This window comes from Lissotriton vulgaris, chromosome 6, assembly GCF_964263255.1.
Source record: "Lissotriton vulgaris chromosome 6, aLisVul1.2, whole genome shotgun sequence".
NCBI lineage: Eukaryota > Metazoa > Chordata > Amphibia > Caudata > Salamandridae > Lissotriton > Lissotriton vulgaris.
The window spans coordinates 1,887,684,495-1,887,702,064 of NC_141694.1; the positions used below are offsets into that span (position 1 = coordinate 1,887,684,495).

General features: G+C 47.4%; 1 pseudogene; it reads left to right on the forward strand.

Moving 5' to 3' along the window:
• Nucleotides 1–16,828, forward strand: part of LOC147709781 (uncharacterized) — a 28,657-nt pseudogene extending 11,829 nt beyond the window's left edge.
• The last annotated feature ends 742 nt before the right edge of the window (nt 16,829–17,570 follow it).

Consider the following 17,570-nt stretch of genomic DNA (forward strand, 5'->3'; position numbering starts at 1 on the left):
CCCCAAGAGGAGTATCGATTAAAGCTCCGATCTAGCAAGTCAGACAGTTTAATTGTTTAAGTCCTCCCCTAGGTGAATCGGTTAAATAGTTTCTGACATGTACCCCCTAGATCGAGATAGAGAGAGAGAGAGACAATTCAAGAAACGTACATACTGCAAATCACTGCGTAGTCACTGTATAGTGACATTGTTAATAATGTTTTTTCTAAGTATTCTGATTATTGTTACAAGTATACTACTTCCTATCTATTGCCCTATTTTCAAGCATGAACAATCTGCTTACAATGTTTCTGCTGAACATTCTTTTAGTGAGTTACCTCCACATGAACTTTCTTACAGACTTGCGCTGCGCAACAACACATTCATTAGTATGTTACATCACTCCCATCAGACAAGCAATGCTACCAACTGTTGGATATGTGGCCGACTCCCTCCCTACCAGAATTACAAGGGAGCTCTGCCCCTCTTTCCGTACCCGTTCACTCACAACGGCTCCTGTGGTGCATGGTTTAAAATAATTAATTCTTTGGATCCTGATATTGCTGTTTTCGACGGGAGCTGGGTTTGGGGAAACCTGAACTTAGTCCTGCTCGACGTCTGTTACCCTGATAAGGAGGGACTCCCCATTAGAATAGGAACTGATCTAGAAAATGAAGTATATGGATTAAGTAATTACACAATTAACCTTATGATTCTTACTGTTGAATCCGAAGCTGCACCAGTTCTGCCCGCTATGTCAGTATTACCAGTCACTGGTGAATTATGTGTCAGGAAGAAAGGTTCAGTACACTTAGGTCATAGTAAATGTACTACTGTGGTTGAATTCAGTGATCATGGTAAATCGTCCTTTAAAGCTACCCGTCACTCTTATTTTGTTTGTGGTCATACCGCATACATACGTTTACCTCCAGATTGGGATGGTACCTGTTATATTGCATTCCTTCTACCACCTGTTTTTCTAGCCCCTCCTGATTATCACAGAAACACAAATCTAGTAAAGAATAGACTCCGAAGAGATCTCCCGCTTGTCGATTATACAGAAACGGCATGGGAACAATACACCGATTTTAATAAAGGATTCTTTTTTTTTTTTTAGGCCCCGTCCAAAACAGTAAATTAATACGTAGATTAACTAGAACCCTTGAAGCAGTAGTACATGAAACTGCCTCCGCCCTAGGTAACTTAACAGAAGAGCAGTCCGCTATACGGGTTGTTGTCCTTCAGAATCGTCTTGTTATTGACGTCATCTTGGCAGATAGAGGTGGAGCCTGTAAGGTCATCGGGTCAAGTTGCTGTGTTTTCATTCCAGAAAACGCGCCATCTGTATACAAAGCTATTACACGTCTTCACAAAATTGCAAGTTTAATACATCAGAATCCAGGCACCTGGACTTGGTCCGGTTGGTTCTGGACAACGTTGTCCGCTTGGGGATGGAAGATCCTATCCTTCCTAGGCATTGGCCTTGTCATAGTATTCAGTTGCTGCCTGTGCCTACAGTGTGGGCCGGCGATATGTGGACTGTGCGCCACATCATGCATTGAACATTCCAGTTTTCTCTCAAACCGACAACGGAAGAGAGACGAGCAAACTATGTTACAAGAACAGACTGATCGATTCATGATGATCGAGATATCATGAAGGGTCCGTAGGGAACAAGGAGGGAATGAGGAAATATAAATTTTTGGTCAAGTTATGTTCCCTATCGTGTACCCCACCGTCTCCATGTACGAGTTTAAAGTGCATGTAATTTCCCTCCTGTGCCAGCTATGAAGACGCAAATACATTTGCGTCCAACGTTAACATGTCCTCTTTCAGACCCACCCTGAATGGGTTGAATAGTCCGTTCCTAAGTATGCCATGCCAACGTCTTTTTGTGGTGTACTTTACACGTTTTTCAGCTCTGGCAAAGTAGGCCCTGAATTTCTGCCATCGAGCTTTTTCTGCCTCCTGACTCTGAAAGCCTCAGCCCAGGCTGCCCAGGCTGCCCCTGTACCGGTGAACTCTGCCTTACTTCCAGCGCGGCCCACCGCGCTCAGCTCAGCCTGCTGCCTGCCAAGAATGAATTCAACCTTCGAGTTATCTGTTTCCCTTTCCGAAGACGCATTCCTGCCTACTAGTTTAAGTAAACATTCCCCCAGCTGTAGAGCAAAAGGGCCTGGCCGTCCTGTCTCCGTGCAAGTAATTCATAGCCTCTGTCACCACGCTACCCTGGAAGGCCCATGCCCCACGCTTCTCATGCAGACACTCAGGCGCTTATACACGCACTCACAGTCAGTATAGAATAGCTTCTGCCCCAGAGACCTTTCCGCCCAGATAGTCCAGTTCCTAAACATCAGATATCAGATATGATAGAAGCACAAGTTGATCTGACATGCCAGACTCCTGTCTCTTTCCGCTAGTTGAAATGTCAAGTCCCCTGCACCCTTCAGTTACACGCCAATCATACGTCATGCAGCTGCGCGCGCATCCAAGCCTCCGATTTCTGCTGACATTGCAACATTCCAGTTTAGTGCCACCTACTTGTGACGTTTCTAGAACACACCTCCAGTTTACGCCTAGTCCACGCCTTCTGATTACGCACTAGTAACACGTGGATGCTGTTATCTTGTCTTCTCTCAGCTGTTACGCCTACTATATTGCTTTCTATGATGTAAATTAAGTATATAAGCTATGTATTGTCAATAAATTATTGCTCTATCCCTTCCTGGACCCTCTGTGGTTGCAGGAACCTGATATCCAGTTCCGGAACGATTCCTTTTTAAGGAATAAAACCCCTAAGAACTCTAACACCACGGACTCTGTTTCTTTCTTTTCCGATTGAGTTATTATTGATTGAGTACTTCCCTGCATAGAAATTAAGATGGTAAATTAAATATTTACGACAGAAGTCTCAGTTACTGGGGAGGATCCTCGTCTATATTACCCAGCTAAACGCCACAGGATGTGCACGTAATTTGGTTGTTTTGACATCCTGAAGGATTCCTGAGTCTGGAAAGATCTTGTTTGGAGTCCTGTTCCTTGAACTTGAATGCGGAGAAACTATGGGCCTTTAGAACACTCGCGCTGTGTAAAGCGCTGTTCCCTGGTATCGCGCTGAGGCAAGCCCGGATACCTAATCTTCTATTCTCTGTTTGGTTAGAGGACAATGCCGCTTGCAGTGGAACCGCGCTGAAGGAAGCGCAGTGTGCCCGGAAAGCCGTGGAAGTGGAGAGGCAGTTCTGATGACCTTTCTTCGCTGCCTGCATTTTATCGGAGTTGGTGTGGGAAGTGCATTTGGAGTACAGCAGCGCTGCAGGAAGCGCATGCCGCTGTTCACCATTTTGCCGGTCAGTTTTTTGCGCTGAGGTAAGCGTGTTTAACCTTTTTGGTTAAGGAGGTGTAATTCTTACCTAATTACTTTGAACGGTATTCTCTGACATCTGGTCCCACGGAAAGCTCCTTATTCAATATGGACCTTGAGTTTATTATTTTGTATCCTGAATGCTAATTTTTCTCTGAAGCAAGAGAGTTAGGAGACAGTTATATCTGGAATACCCTGTTCCTCTTTTCTAAGTGGAAGGAAGCTCTGGTTGTATGTTGATCTAACGTTAACGTGCTATCAATAGTTTCACTGGTATGTATGGTGTATTGTTACCAGCATTTACAAAGGATAAGAGGGGAGAATAATCTTCTAATCTGTCCTGATCTCTTGTTGTAGGTATGCCTCATGTTTAGGAGAGAAGTATCTCTGAGTTGTTGGTGTACTGAAATTCCTGGATCTTTCCCCGGCCAGTCTTAAGGTACTAGTTAGACTTTTTTTTGCCCTCATTGTGCCACACTGTGAGTAAGGAGTTGTTGGGGGCGTTTCTCTATCTTTATCCTTTGCCTTTACTGCCATGGGCCTGGGTCTAGGCAGTTCCCCTTCGGAGTTTTGAAGATAAAAGATTCCCCTTATTTCCAGTACTCTGAAGAAGGTTGAAGAAGGTTTTTCCGAGTGGGGTTGAGCTAGCCACTTACAGGCCTTCACCTGGTTTTACATTGCCAGCACTTAATCATTGGACTCAGCAGATGTTATACCACTCTTTTCCATTCCAACATTTCGGGTACCTTATCTGATTTTATCTCAATTGATACTCTTCCCATATCTCCCAAAATGTATACTTTCTACCAGCTGAAATCCTTTTATCCATTTTATATATTTTCAAGACTGAGGCCAGCCATTCTCTGTGAAGCGGAGGAGCTGAGCTGATCTATTTCACACAAATCTCCCTTCTGGCCAATAATATCAATAGGAATAATAGATTTTCCTGTAATTTAGACAATTTATCTAAGACAATTGAATTAGATACCCCAAAAATAACTAGGTCGATATTTACAGTCAGATGTCTTCCAAACACCTCATCTAAGGTCTTACCCACATCATTCCAGAAGCCATCGAGAAGGGGGCACTGCCAAAACATATGTAAGTCATTGGCCTTTTCCACCCCGCATTTTGGACATTTATTCACTGAGGCCCGCTGAATTTGGAAAGTTTTTTTGGCGTCCAATATGCTCTATGGGTAGTAAATATATGGTTTCTCTGTAATTTAGACACGGGTGGTGAAGTGAGCTAAATAACGATGATGGGTTCAACACAGATATGTGACTGGGGATGTGTGTCTGAAAAGTTTCAGCGTTCAGTCCATCATCCCCTTCTGTTTGATTTGTTCACCCTAAGTTGGTAGGGATATACCTAGACATGGGTCCCTGGCTCATTGTACCACTGAATTCAAGCTTGCCTGGCTGACGAGTGGTGTTACTCTGAAACCAGTCCCAGGATGCCCTATTTTCCGGTCCAGGGAACACCTGACTTGGCAGTTCGGGTAGGACTGTTCCTATTATTAATGTGCTAGTACTTGTGAGAGGTAGACCTGTGTGATATTTCAGTTACAAAAGTATAATTTTGCTTAATGTCAGAACTTTAGTGTTAGGCTTTTTATGTGACACTCCAGAAATTGTTATTATGCCACTTCACTTAATTACATGGTGTTCTAAGCACAAACTATGCATGCTAAAATTGTATGTTAAATAACAGATTTTGAATTTCAAGAAAATGCATGAAACTAAATTTCACACATTTTGCACACTTGCAATGAAAAGCTTCCTTGCCCAAATTGAAACTCTGAAGCACAGCAGAGCCCTGACAAATGCAGCTGCCCTTGAGGAAGAACATTTTTTGCACAAGTCCACTCATGATGTAGGCAAAAGCCCTCAAACTACAGTGTATTGGCAGTCCTGTCATGTACAGAAGCCTGGAGCAAGAGGATGGCTTGGACAAGTGCCTAGCCAATGGCAATATGATCTAGGCCAGTCATAGCAGAAGTTCACCACGCACCCTAAGCAGCGGTGGGACATGAGAAGATCGGTAACACGACACAAACACAACAGCGTCATACTCAGTGCCACGAAAATCGAATTTCAGATGTTTACAGCCTTGTATTTGTGAACTGCACTCCTGACACATGCAGCAGCATAGAAAGGATGGCTTGAGCCGAAATGCAGTCAAGGAGAATAACTCTTGACTGCTGTTTGTGTAGCAAAATATACCAACTATCTGGTTAATGGGGCACCTCACTGCACCTGCTGCACTAATGGTAGGTATGACCCTCGACTCACGAGACAACCTATATAGAATTTAGAACTTATGATACTTTCCTCTTCCATTGTTTTTACCATGCACATTATATTTTGATGGGAACTTATATGCTACCAAAAAGAAATTGTGAAATTGGTTGTAAGTCTCACTCCTTAAAGGACCACCTCTAAAAACACATTGACTTTTGGAAGAGGTATATCAAAATATTGAGTTTTCATATCAACACCCTAAAAAAATAAATCAATATTATCATGTACCACACTATAATCATGGTAAGAACATAAGTAGCAAAGTTGTATACCTTTCATTAAACTCAAAAGTAGGGATTGCTTGCATAATGTTAGATGTGGCTATGCCCCAGAAGTTCCTCAGAAGTAGTTATGTCACTTTCACCCATGTGACCAGGAAGTGATGTCACCTATGACTCCTGATCTGGAAATCCCTCTGTGGAAATTAAGGGCCTGATTTAAATCTTAGCAGGAATCCCGTCATCCCTCTGCAGTGGAGTCTGTCAAGCTGACAGAATCCCGCCAGCCTATTTAGATGTTTGCTGGTTGAACCGCCGTCTGTGTCGACAGTGTTCTCTGACGCATACACAGTTCACCACTGTAGACGTGGTGGGCCTCTCTGCTGGCTATCATTACTCTGTCACCATCAGGGTGGTGGAGTTCTGCCAAACATATTTATAGTTCATAGCTGTGCTGGCATTGTTCTAGTGTGGGATTGCTGACAGAGGGATTCTGTCGACGGATGCGTTCATCATTACAGTATTCTTGTGGCTTTTAGATGGTTTCCAGCCTCACGCACCTGATGTGTTTTGCTAATTGTTTTGAACTGCATATAACACAATAAGACACACTCCATTTCAGACCACGATCCTTTGCCATTCCACTTACCCATAAGATTTTTAAACTGAACTTTTACCAGTTAAGTCAGGTTTGTTTTTAAGCCTTCTTTGTTTATTGTCTCATAATCATTCTTTCATTCATATTCTTGTGTGACATAACATGTATTAAATCTTTGTTATATTCATAGTGGCAGAGAGTAAAAATGCCCATTTTATGGAGGGAAAATTGACAGTCGAGGTGAATGAAATTATTAGAGCAGAGCCACAATTCTTTGGGGCCCAAGTACAAAATACAACCATAGTCCTGAAAAGGCAAATGTGGACCAGAATAGTTGACAGAGTGAATGCTGTAGCAAACAACCTGCGCACACATGAGGAAATTTGAAGAGATGGAATGACCTGCAGGGGAGAGTGCTTTTCTTGGCCTCGAAGTGCCCCCTAGAGGCCCAGAGGACTGGTGATGGTTCTCCCGCCCCCCCACCCCTCCTGCAACTATTTTCCTGGAGGAGAACGTCTTGCAGATCCTACCTCCTAAAGGCTTGACTGGAATATCTGGTGGGGTAGAGACTGGCAAGATTTATGTTTGAATGTGTCACTAAATCTAATTGTCATTTTTAGGTCGCGTATTCGAGACCTCTTGTATATACTTTAGTATATACTTTAGTATATACTTTAGTATCTATCCTTTAGTATATACTTATATGCGTATGTACTTTGTGGGCTCTGTAGACCAGCCCTAGGACTTGTCTGCTTCCACTTAGGGACTTTCTTTTCTGTTCAACTGCCTTATTTAGCTGTCTTCATAGAAAATGACCAGCAGAGGTCAGTAAAATACCAGAATCACTTTAGCAATCTCTAGATTCCAGTCCATAAAATGTGTCTTCCATGAGCACCCGTAGACAATAATTTATATTAAAAACAGAGCTTTGGACTTTACCATTTCGCGCTGAAAGGCAACATGTCTCTTCATGTGTTCCCATACCTGGCGTGTCACGCAGCTTGGTGCTTACTTTCTCTCCATGTTAAAGAATAGTAGATGTTTCAGCACCCAAAGGTGAGACCGGATGCATAACATAGAAAACTATATATATTTGTATACTATTTTTTGGGTCGTTTGTTTGAATGTAGATTGTTGTATTGATGATTACAGGTCTCAATCCCCATTTAATATCACATGTTGTAATCGTGCTTGTTAGTGTTTTTACACCAAATAAAACATTTCATATATGTGTTTTACATTGGAAATGTGTTTTCTTTATCAAAGCATGTTTTCAGTAGGTATGTTTCACTCTCCATGTTTCAAGCGTTGGTAACGTTTAATTGAAATGGCTACATCTACCATGATGCCTTGTTTTAATTTGTTCAAAATATTATTGCAATGTCAAATTGCTCATTCTCTCTTTTTAGTATGTTGTCCTATCCTTGTTCTTTTATTGAATTAATGTTATTTGTTCCACAAATAAAAGTTTGTTGACTCAACAAGTTTCAGGTAGGAAAAACTGTATGCTGTACCCAAGTCTTTTTGTTTTAAAATGTACTTTGCAATGTTTATGTGAAGAGTGTTGGGATTTTGATTTATGGAATATGGAATGTGGATTCATTGTGTATGAAATTGGAAGGTATATTCTTGAACACGGAGAAGCAGTTAATGTAAGCCTGCTTCCCTGCCAGTCCTTAATTACAGATGCTCAGAATTAATACTTATTGAAGAAGCACTTACTGGACTATGCATCTTTATATTGGCGACAAGTGGACTGTCAGGGTCTCACGCGTGATTCCTGTCATCATTGTATACCGCTTTTTGTTCGTGTTACTGCTTCTGCTGATCTCCCAGAGCCGCTGGATTTCCTGAAAGATAGGGATTCCTTTCTGGGTTTGTGGAGTGATGGAGAGGTCTTCACATCGTTTGAGGAGTACAGATTCATATGTTTTTGGGTTTTGACTTTGTCACTGGGTCACCTAGCAACCCCTTTTGAGTTGCATTGCAGGCGTTTTCTGTCCATGTTGCCTAGCAATGACATGCTCCAGAGTTGGAGTAATGTTGTTCACTCATCTTTTGCTTCCTCATGACGGGGCATTGCTGGAGTCTTGGGAGTGGTCGCTCGGACTCCTGGTAATGTTCTGAGCTACCGCAGAATGGCATGTCATTTGCCTGGCCTTTGCCATTTTTGCCAGAGGCTGCAGTCAGTATTGTAATCTAAGGTCATATTTTTTTTATGGTTTAGGGCGGCAGGCACTCATAGTGAATTCTTTCACTCAGCTGCAATATCAACAAGGATTTTAATAAAGAGTACACAGATCTCCCCCTGCCCGGCTTGATCTCAGGATTGCGGTGAAAGGTGCACCTTTTACTCTGACTCTGGTATCAATTTATATAAAAATTACCATAACGCTCTTAATCATAATAGTTGTGGTATTATTTCAAACAGTATTACTGTACTAGTGTTATCATGCTTATGAGGTCCAACTTAATGCCAAAGTTTAGGCAATACCTTTGTTCTTAGTATTCTACTACAACATTTTGTGACTAGTTATTCATCATAAATTGTATATTGTGTGATATTATCATTATTTTTTTTTTCTTCTCCCTTCTTTTTCCCCTGTGTTACACATAAATCACTGGTTGATACCATGAATTAAAGTACAGTACCTCCACCCTCATTTTCCGCTTACGCTACGAATGCTGGTGTTGACTGGGAGTTGTAGAAAGAAAGTTTTGAGGAATATATGGCTGCTATTGATGGTAAAGATTTTGCCTATAAAAAGAAATATGTGTTATTGCATCATTATTTAGGGTCTGAAGGCAGGAACATTTTAGAGCATTTACCACAGCAGTCAATATTCGGGGAAGGTGATGTAGTTGACGACTATATGTCCTCAATAAGAATGTTAGATACCAGGTTCAAACCACACAAAACTGTAATTCTAGAGAGACTTAAGTTCCTCAAATGTCATCAACTTTCATGAGAACTAATTAAGACTTTTTTGGGGCCTTTAAGAATGTTAGCATCCACATGTGAATTCAAAAGTCTTACACTACTGCAGTGCTGGTGTGTATATTAGGCAAATTAATTAAGTCACCAGCCGTGCTTGATGGCACACGGTTAAGTTACACCTTGGGGCCGATTCCGATTCGGGCTAAAAATCCGTCGTACGAATATTATTCGTAGCCGTCTCCGTACGAATTAAAAAAGTCTGTCCGAATTGCGTAGTACGATCCGAATTCCTAAAATACGTACAAATAACAGCGAACCGTACGAACCACAATCGAAGACCCTTACGAAATTTCATCGGAACACCAACCGTACGATTTGTAAACATGCCATATGAACTAAGAAGTACGATCCTGACCAGGGACCAAGTACGCGGTTTGTACGGGCAAACGTAGTCCGGCATGAAGCACGATTCATACAGAAAACATCGCATATGAGCGAGCCGCACCAACAAATACTACGCGCACACCCCACAATCAAGCGTACACGTACCCCGGGTCAGATAAACGACCGTAACTGCCAGCCGCACCAACAAATACGACTTGCACACCCAACAATCAAGCGTACACGTACCCCTAGGCCCGTTAAACAACCGTAACTGCCAGCTGCACCAACAAATATGACGAGCACACCCCAAAATAAAGCGTACACGTACCCCGGGTCAGATAAACGACCGTAACTGCCAGCCGCACCAACAAATACGACGCGCACACCCCACAATCAAGCGTACACGTACCCCGGGTCAGATAAATGACCGTAACTGCCAGCCGCACCAACAACATACAAACAGGCAAACAGAGGGCCCAAGTCACAACCACCCCTTATGACACACCCACAACACATTCAAAATAAGCCACACCCACAAATTGACCAATAAAAGGGCCCACACATACAACCCATCTTCCTTTGCAACATACCTATTTGTGCAAAGACACAGACATCACATCAACAACTGCAGCCATACACATCTCATTCACACACACCACACCTTCACAATCAGACCCACACACCCTCATCCATACAGACCATCACCCCCCCAATCACACACACCCAACACCATGACCACACCAAAGAACCCAAATTTCACTAACCCGGAGATGGAGATCCTTACAGATGAAGTCATCAGAGTTTTTCCACAGCTGTTTGGTGCATTGGTCAGACAGACCAGCATAGCTCAAAAGACACGCCTGTGGGAGAGGATCGTCGAGAAGGTCAATTCTGTTGCACCCATCAGGCGCACCAGGGCGGTTTGCCAGAACAGGTGGTACAATCTGCGGAGGATGATCAAGCGCAAGATGGATGAGGACTACGCCATTGCTCATCACACTGGAGGTGGGCCTCCCAGCAGACCTGCACAATATCATCCCTGGGAGGAGAAAGTCATGGCCCTGCTACCACCGGTGGGTGTTCACGAAATCGAAGGAGCCGTTGAGCCTGGTGAGTATAGAAACAACTCATGTAACATGGGGGACTCCCAGCAGTGCCTAACAGTATGGGGGTGTGTGGCCATGACTCCCAGCAGTGCCCAACAGTATGGGGGGTATGGGGGGATGTGACCATGACCCCCAGCAGTGCCCAACAGTAGGGGGGGTGGGGTATGTGGGGGGTATGGCCATGACCCCCAGCAGTGGCCAACAGAAGGGGGGTGGGGGTGTGTGGGGGGTGGCCATGACTCTCAGCAGTGCCTAACATTAGGGGGGGTGGCCATGACTCCCAGCAGTGTCCAACTGTATGGGGGGGGTGGGGGTGTGTGGCCATGACTCCCAGCACTGCCCAACAGTATGGTGGGGTGGGGGGGTCTGAGGGGTGTGGCCATGACTCCCAGCAGTGCCCAACAGTAGGCGTGGGTGTGGGGGGGTGGCCATGACTCCCAGCAGTGCCCAACAGTATGGGGTGTGTGTGTGTGGCCATGACTCCCAGCAGTGTCCAACAGTATGGGGGGTATAGGGGGTGTGGCCATGACTCCCAGCAGTGCCTAACAGTGTGGGGGGTGTGGCCATGACTCCCAGCAGTGCCCAACAGTAGGGGGGGTGTGGCCATGACTCCCAGCAGTGCCTAACAGTATGGGGGGGTGTGGCCATGACTCCCAGCAGTGCTCAACAGTAGGGAGAGGGTGTGAGGGGTGTGGGGGATGTGGCCATGACTCCCAGCAGTGCCCAACAGTAGGGGGGGTGTGGCCATGACTCCCAGCAGTGCCCAACTGTATGGGTGTGTGTGTGTGTGTGTGTGGCCATGACTCCCAGCAGTGCCCAACAGTAGAGGGAGTGGGGGGGTTGGGGGTGTGGCCATGACTCCCAGCAGTGCCCAACAGGTGGGGGGGTTGGCCAAGACTCCCAGAAGTCTTTTTTGGGGCCTTTAAGAATGTTAGCATCCACATGTGAATTCAAAAGTCTTACACTACTGCAGTGCTGGTGTGTATATTAGGCAAATTAATTAAGTCACCAGCCGTGCTTGATGGCACACGGTTAAGTTACACCTTGGGGCCGATTCCGATTCGGGCTAAAAATCCGTCGTACGAATATTATTCGTAGCCGTCTCCGTACGAATTAAAAAAGTCTGTCCGAATTGCGTAGTACGATCCGAATTCCTAAAATACGTACAAATAACAGCGAACCGTACGAACCACAATCGAAGACCCTTACGAAATTTCATCGGAACACCAACCGTACAATTTGTAAACATGCCATATGAACTAAGAAGTACGATCCTGACCAGGGACCAAGTACGCGGTTTGTACGGGCAAACGTAGTCCGGCATGAAGCACGATTCATACAGAAAACATCGCATATGAGCGAGCCGCACCAACAAATACTACGCGCACACCCCAAAATCAAGCGTACACGTACCCCGGGTCAGATAAACGACCGTAACTGCCAGCCGCACCAACAAATACGACTTGCACACCCAACAATCAAGCGTACACGTACCCCTAGGCCCGTTAAACAACCGTAACTGCCAGCTGCACCAACAAATATGACGAGCACACCCCAAAATAAAGCGTACACGTACCCCGGGTCAGATAAACGACCGTAACTGCCAGCCGCACCAACAAATACGACGCGCACACCCCACAATCAAGCGTACACGTACCCCGGGTCAGATAAATGACCGTAACTGCCAGCCGCACCAACAACATACAAACAGGCAAACAGAGGGCCCAAGTCACAACCACCCCTTATGACACACCCACAACACATTCAAAATAAGCCACACCCACAAATTGACCAATAAAAGGGCCCACACATACAACCCATCATCCTTTGCAACATACCTATTTGTGCAAAGACACAGACATCACATCAACAACTGCAGCCATACACATCTCATTCACACACACCACACCATCACAATCAGACCCACACACCCTCATCCATACACACCATCACCCCCCCAATCACACACACCCAACACCATGACCACACCAAAGAACCCAAAGTTCACTAACCCGGAGATGGAGATCCTTACAGATGAAGTCATCAGAGTTTTTCCACAGCTGTTTGGTGCATTGGTCAGACAGACCAGCATAGCTCAAAAGACACGCCTGTGGGAGAGGATCGTCGAGAAGGTCAATTCTGTTGCACCCATCAGGCGCACCAGGGCGGTTTGCCAGAACAGGTGGTACAATCTGCGGAGGATGATCAAGCGCAAGATGGATGAGGACTACGCCATTGCTCATCACACTGGAGGTGGGCCTCCCAGCAGACCTGCACAATATCATCCCTGGGAGGAGAAAGTCATGGCCCTGCTACCACCGGTGGGTGTTCACGAAATCGAAGGAGCCGTTGAGCCTGGTGAGTATAGAAACAACTCATGTAACATGGGGGACTCCCAGCAGTGCCTAACAGTATGGGGGGGTGTGGCCATGACTCCCAGCAGTGCCCAACAGTATGGGGGGTATGGGGGGATGTGACCATGACCCCCAGCAGTGCCCAACAGTAGGGGGGGTGGGGTATGTGGGGGGTATGGCCATGACCCCCAACAGTGGCCAACAGAAGGGGGGTGGAGGTGTGTGGGGGGGTGGCCATGACTCTCAGCAGTGCCTAACATTAGGGGGGGTGGCCATGACTCCCAGCAGTGTCCAACTGTATGGGGGGGGTGGGGTGTGTGGCCATGACTCCCAGCACTGCCCAACAGTATGGTGGGGTGGGGGGGTCTGAGGGGTGTGGCCATGACTCCCAGCAGTGCCCAACAGTAGGCGTGGGTGTGGGGGGGGTGGCCATGACTCCCAGCAGTGCCCAACAGTATGGGGTGTGTGTGTGTGGTCATAACTCCCAGCAGTGTCCAACAGTATGGGGGGTATAGGGGGTGTGGCCATGACTCCCAGCAGTGTCTAACAGTGTGGGGGGTGTGGCCATGACTCCCAGCAGTGCCCAACAGTAGGGGGGGTGTGGCCATGACTCCCAGCAGTGCCTAACAGTATGGGGGGGTGTGGCCATGACTCCCAGCAGTGCTCAACAGTAGGGAGAGGGTGTGAGGGGTGTGGGGGATGTGGCCATGACTCCCAGCAGTGCCCAACAGTAGGGGGGGTGTGTCCATGACTCCCAGCAGTGCCCAACTGTATGGGTGTGTGTGTGTGTGTGTGTGGCCATGACTCCCAGCAGTGCCCAACAGTAGGGGGAGTGGGGGGGTTGGGGGTGTGGCCATGACTCCCAGCAGTGCCCAACAGGTGGGGGGGTTGGCCATGACTCCCAGAAGTGCCCAACAGGATGGGGTGTGTGTGTGTGGCCATGACTCCCAGCAGTGTCCAACAGTATGGGGGGTATAGGGGGGTGGCCATGACTCCCAGCAGTGCCTAACAGTGTGGGGGGTGAGGCCATGACTCCCAGCAGTGCCCAACAGTAGGGGGGGTGTGGCCATGACTCCCAGCAGTGCCTAACAGTATGGGGGGTGTGGCCATGACTCCCAGCAGTGCTCAACAGTAGGGAGAGGGTGTGAGGGGTGTGGGGGATGTGGCCATGACTCCCAGCAGTGCCCAACTGTATGGGTGTGTATGTGTGTGTGTGGCCATGACTCCCAGCAGTGCCCAACAGTAGGGGGAGTGGGGGGGTTGGGGGTGTGGCCATGACTCCCAGCAGTGCCCAACAGTAGGGGGTGTGTGTGTGTGGCCATGACTCCCAGCAGTGTCCAACAGTATGGGGGGGTGGCCATGACTCCCAGTAGTGCCTAACAGTAGGGGGGCATGACTCCCAGCAATGCCCAACAGTAGGGGGTTGTGGGGGTGTGGCCATGTCTCCCAGCAGTGCCCAACAGTATGGGGGGGGGTGTGGCCATGACTCCCAGCAGTGTCCAACAGTATGGGCGGGGTGTGGGGGTGTGTGGCCATGACTCCCAGCAGTGCCCAACAGTATAAGGGGTTGGGGGGTGGCCATGACTCCCAGCAGTGCCCAATAGTAGGGGGGAGTGTGGGGGTGTGTGGCCATGACTCCCAGCAGTGCCCAACAGTAGGGTGGGGTGTGGGGGTGTGTGGGTGGTGTGGCCATGACTCCCAGCAGTGCCCAACAGTAGGTGAGGTGGGGGGTGGCAGACGGCAGCAAGGGGGAGGGTGAGAGGATGCAAGTTGTAGCGTAGGAGGCTGCACCCAACCCATATGGCCCAGGTACACACCCATGCCCCATGCTCAATGCATAGGGATTGTGAAAGTACTGACAAGATAGCTGACACTGGGACCTGGTGTAGGCAGCACAAGGACCTCCTGTGACCAGTGCAAACACTAACACCAGGACAAGTTTAGATATCCTGCACAGGAACTCACAACCACTATCATGGCAGCATGCTTCATGGGGGGACAGACACACCACGAGGGACGCCCACTTGCCAATCACACTCAAACTACTACCATGGCCTGTCACACACACCCCTTACCAAAACTGAGCCCCTGGGGACAGACAATGGAGTGCACCACTGTCACAATCGTCATGTAACACAACCTCAAAAATACGGATCTGATGACGTATGCAAACAAATAAAGCACAGTGCCGAATCACAAGTCCATTGTGCCTCTCACACAATGCTGTTGCCACAGCTTTGTGATGCTGTGGATGCACTCAAGTAGCATCATGGACCTGGGTATTGACAAGGTAATGCATCTTGGAGAAGTGCCACATCCTAAAGCCCTGTGCCTGAAAAGGGTATACCGGTCCTGGGGGGTTGGCAGTTGGTGGCCGTCAAGGCACTGCAACCCCTCTCTAAAGTTGCTAGATGAAATCAGCAAAATTCCACTCAGTCGCCATCATAAATATGCTGCATTAAAACCCTGTACATGCTAGAACCAGGCAGAATTATTGACACTGCATTGTGCAGATTGGGCCACACAGAGCACATCTGGATCTGTGTGGTGCTGGCCACACAAGCCACAGCAATGGCTGTGACAGTCATTGTAAACAGTACCCAACATGTCAAGCACCCCTGAGCACATGTCAATCTCAGCCCACAACATACACATACACAAGTGAACAAATTCAGCAATCCTAAGCAGGGGGAACATTGCTAACAACAATGGATATTAAATTTGGATGTTGCATGAAAGTGCATTAACAGTGTTTGTCTCTCACACCCACAGGGGAACGTGTGGAAACTACCCCCAACCAGGGGGGAGAAGGATCCCAGTCCCAGGCTCAGGACGGCAGTGACCCCACTGTCAGCGAGGCCTCTCAACACACTGTGGATGACCCCAACCAATGAGGCCCCTCTGGATCCCAAACCCCTGCAGCAGCTGGAACTGATACATCTATGCCAACCACCACACCCATTCCCGCCAGATCCCAGCAGACAGCTGGTAGCCCTGCCCATAATACACAACAGAGCCTGTCTGACAATGAGGGACATGGTTCGCCAAGCACCTATGAGATGGCAGACGACACCTCCACTGCCAGCACTCATGGGTCCAGTCGACATGATGTGCCCACAAACGTAGGCACGGCTCGTGTGGGCAGGGGTGGTGGGAGTGGCACAAGGCGGAGGCGAGAACCTGACTAGCAAGCTGCAGGGCCCAGTATGGCAGAACTCCGAGACATCATGGATGAATACCGGCAGGACACCAGGGAGTTCAGCCTGGTAGTGGAGGCCTTCAACAAAATGACCAATCAGCAGGCCCAGCTACGTGCCAGTCAAGAACGACACCAGGGACGTATGGAGGCAAGACTGGATGAGCTCATGGCGGTGCATCAGGAAATCAACCAATCACTCCGTCTGATTGCTGTCAACATGCAGCACCCTCCCTGTGTCACAAGGCCAGAAACATCTAGGCAAATACCAACAACAGGCACAGGGTGGGAGGAAGAGGAGGAATTGTCAGACGGAGAATCCCATGCATCGTCAAGGCCTGCACGTGAGGGTCCCCCAAGGAAGGTGGGTCATCCACGGTCCAGACGTTGAGAGGCATAGAGCCATGCACAACTCCCAGGTCACCTGGTCTGGAATCTTGCCTTCGGTGGCAACAGCATCACCATATTGACTTTCAGACTCTCCCACATGGACTTGCAGGTCGCAATGTGCCCAATGATGCCAAGCACTGTGGCCTGGACTCTGTTGACTCATACTGTAAGGCATCCCATCTCCCGCTGTGAACTTTGGATTCCCCCCTTTTTGTACAGCACCTACTCATGTTACACGCCCAAGAGTAAAAAATAAATCTAACTAGCACAAAAAGCATTGATGTATTTGTATGTACCCAGATTCTAATACATTTGTGAGGTAAAATGTCTTCAAATGCCACAATCTCCTGCAAACTCTAGCCATCCACACACTGGGATCTTTGTCCGGCTGGGGACACACATAGGTCACAAGATATCAAAACTACATACATGGATGGCAATACTCACCTGTGATGGTTACTAACTACAGAAGATGGGGTTTGCTTGAAATACTGCAATGACAGACAGTCATACAAGAGTGTGAGAGGTGTCAAGAGCATGACTAATATGTAGGTGTCCACGGAGGTAGCACCAGTATCTGTGTAATGAGGAATGAGAACTATCAGCCACATGCTGTTGTACTGTGGATGTGAAGATTGATGGCCTGGCCGAGGGTGCCAACACTGACAGTGGGCAATAGGGTGTTAGATGTTAGACGTCCATATCATTTTTTTTGCCTGGGTCTGTGGAGTGCCGACTGAGTG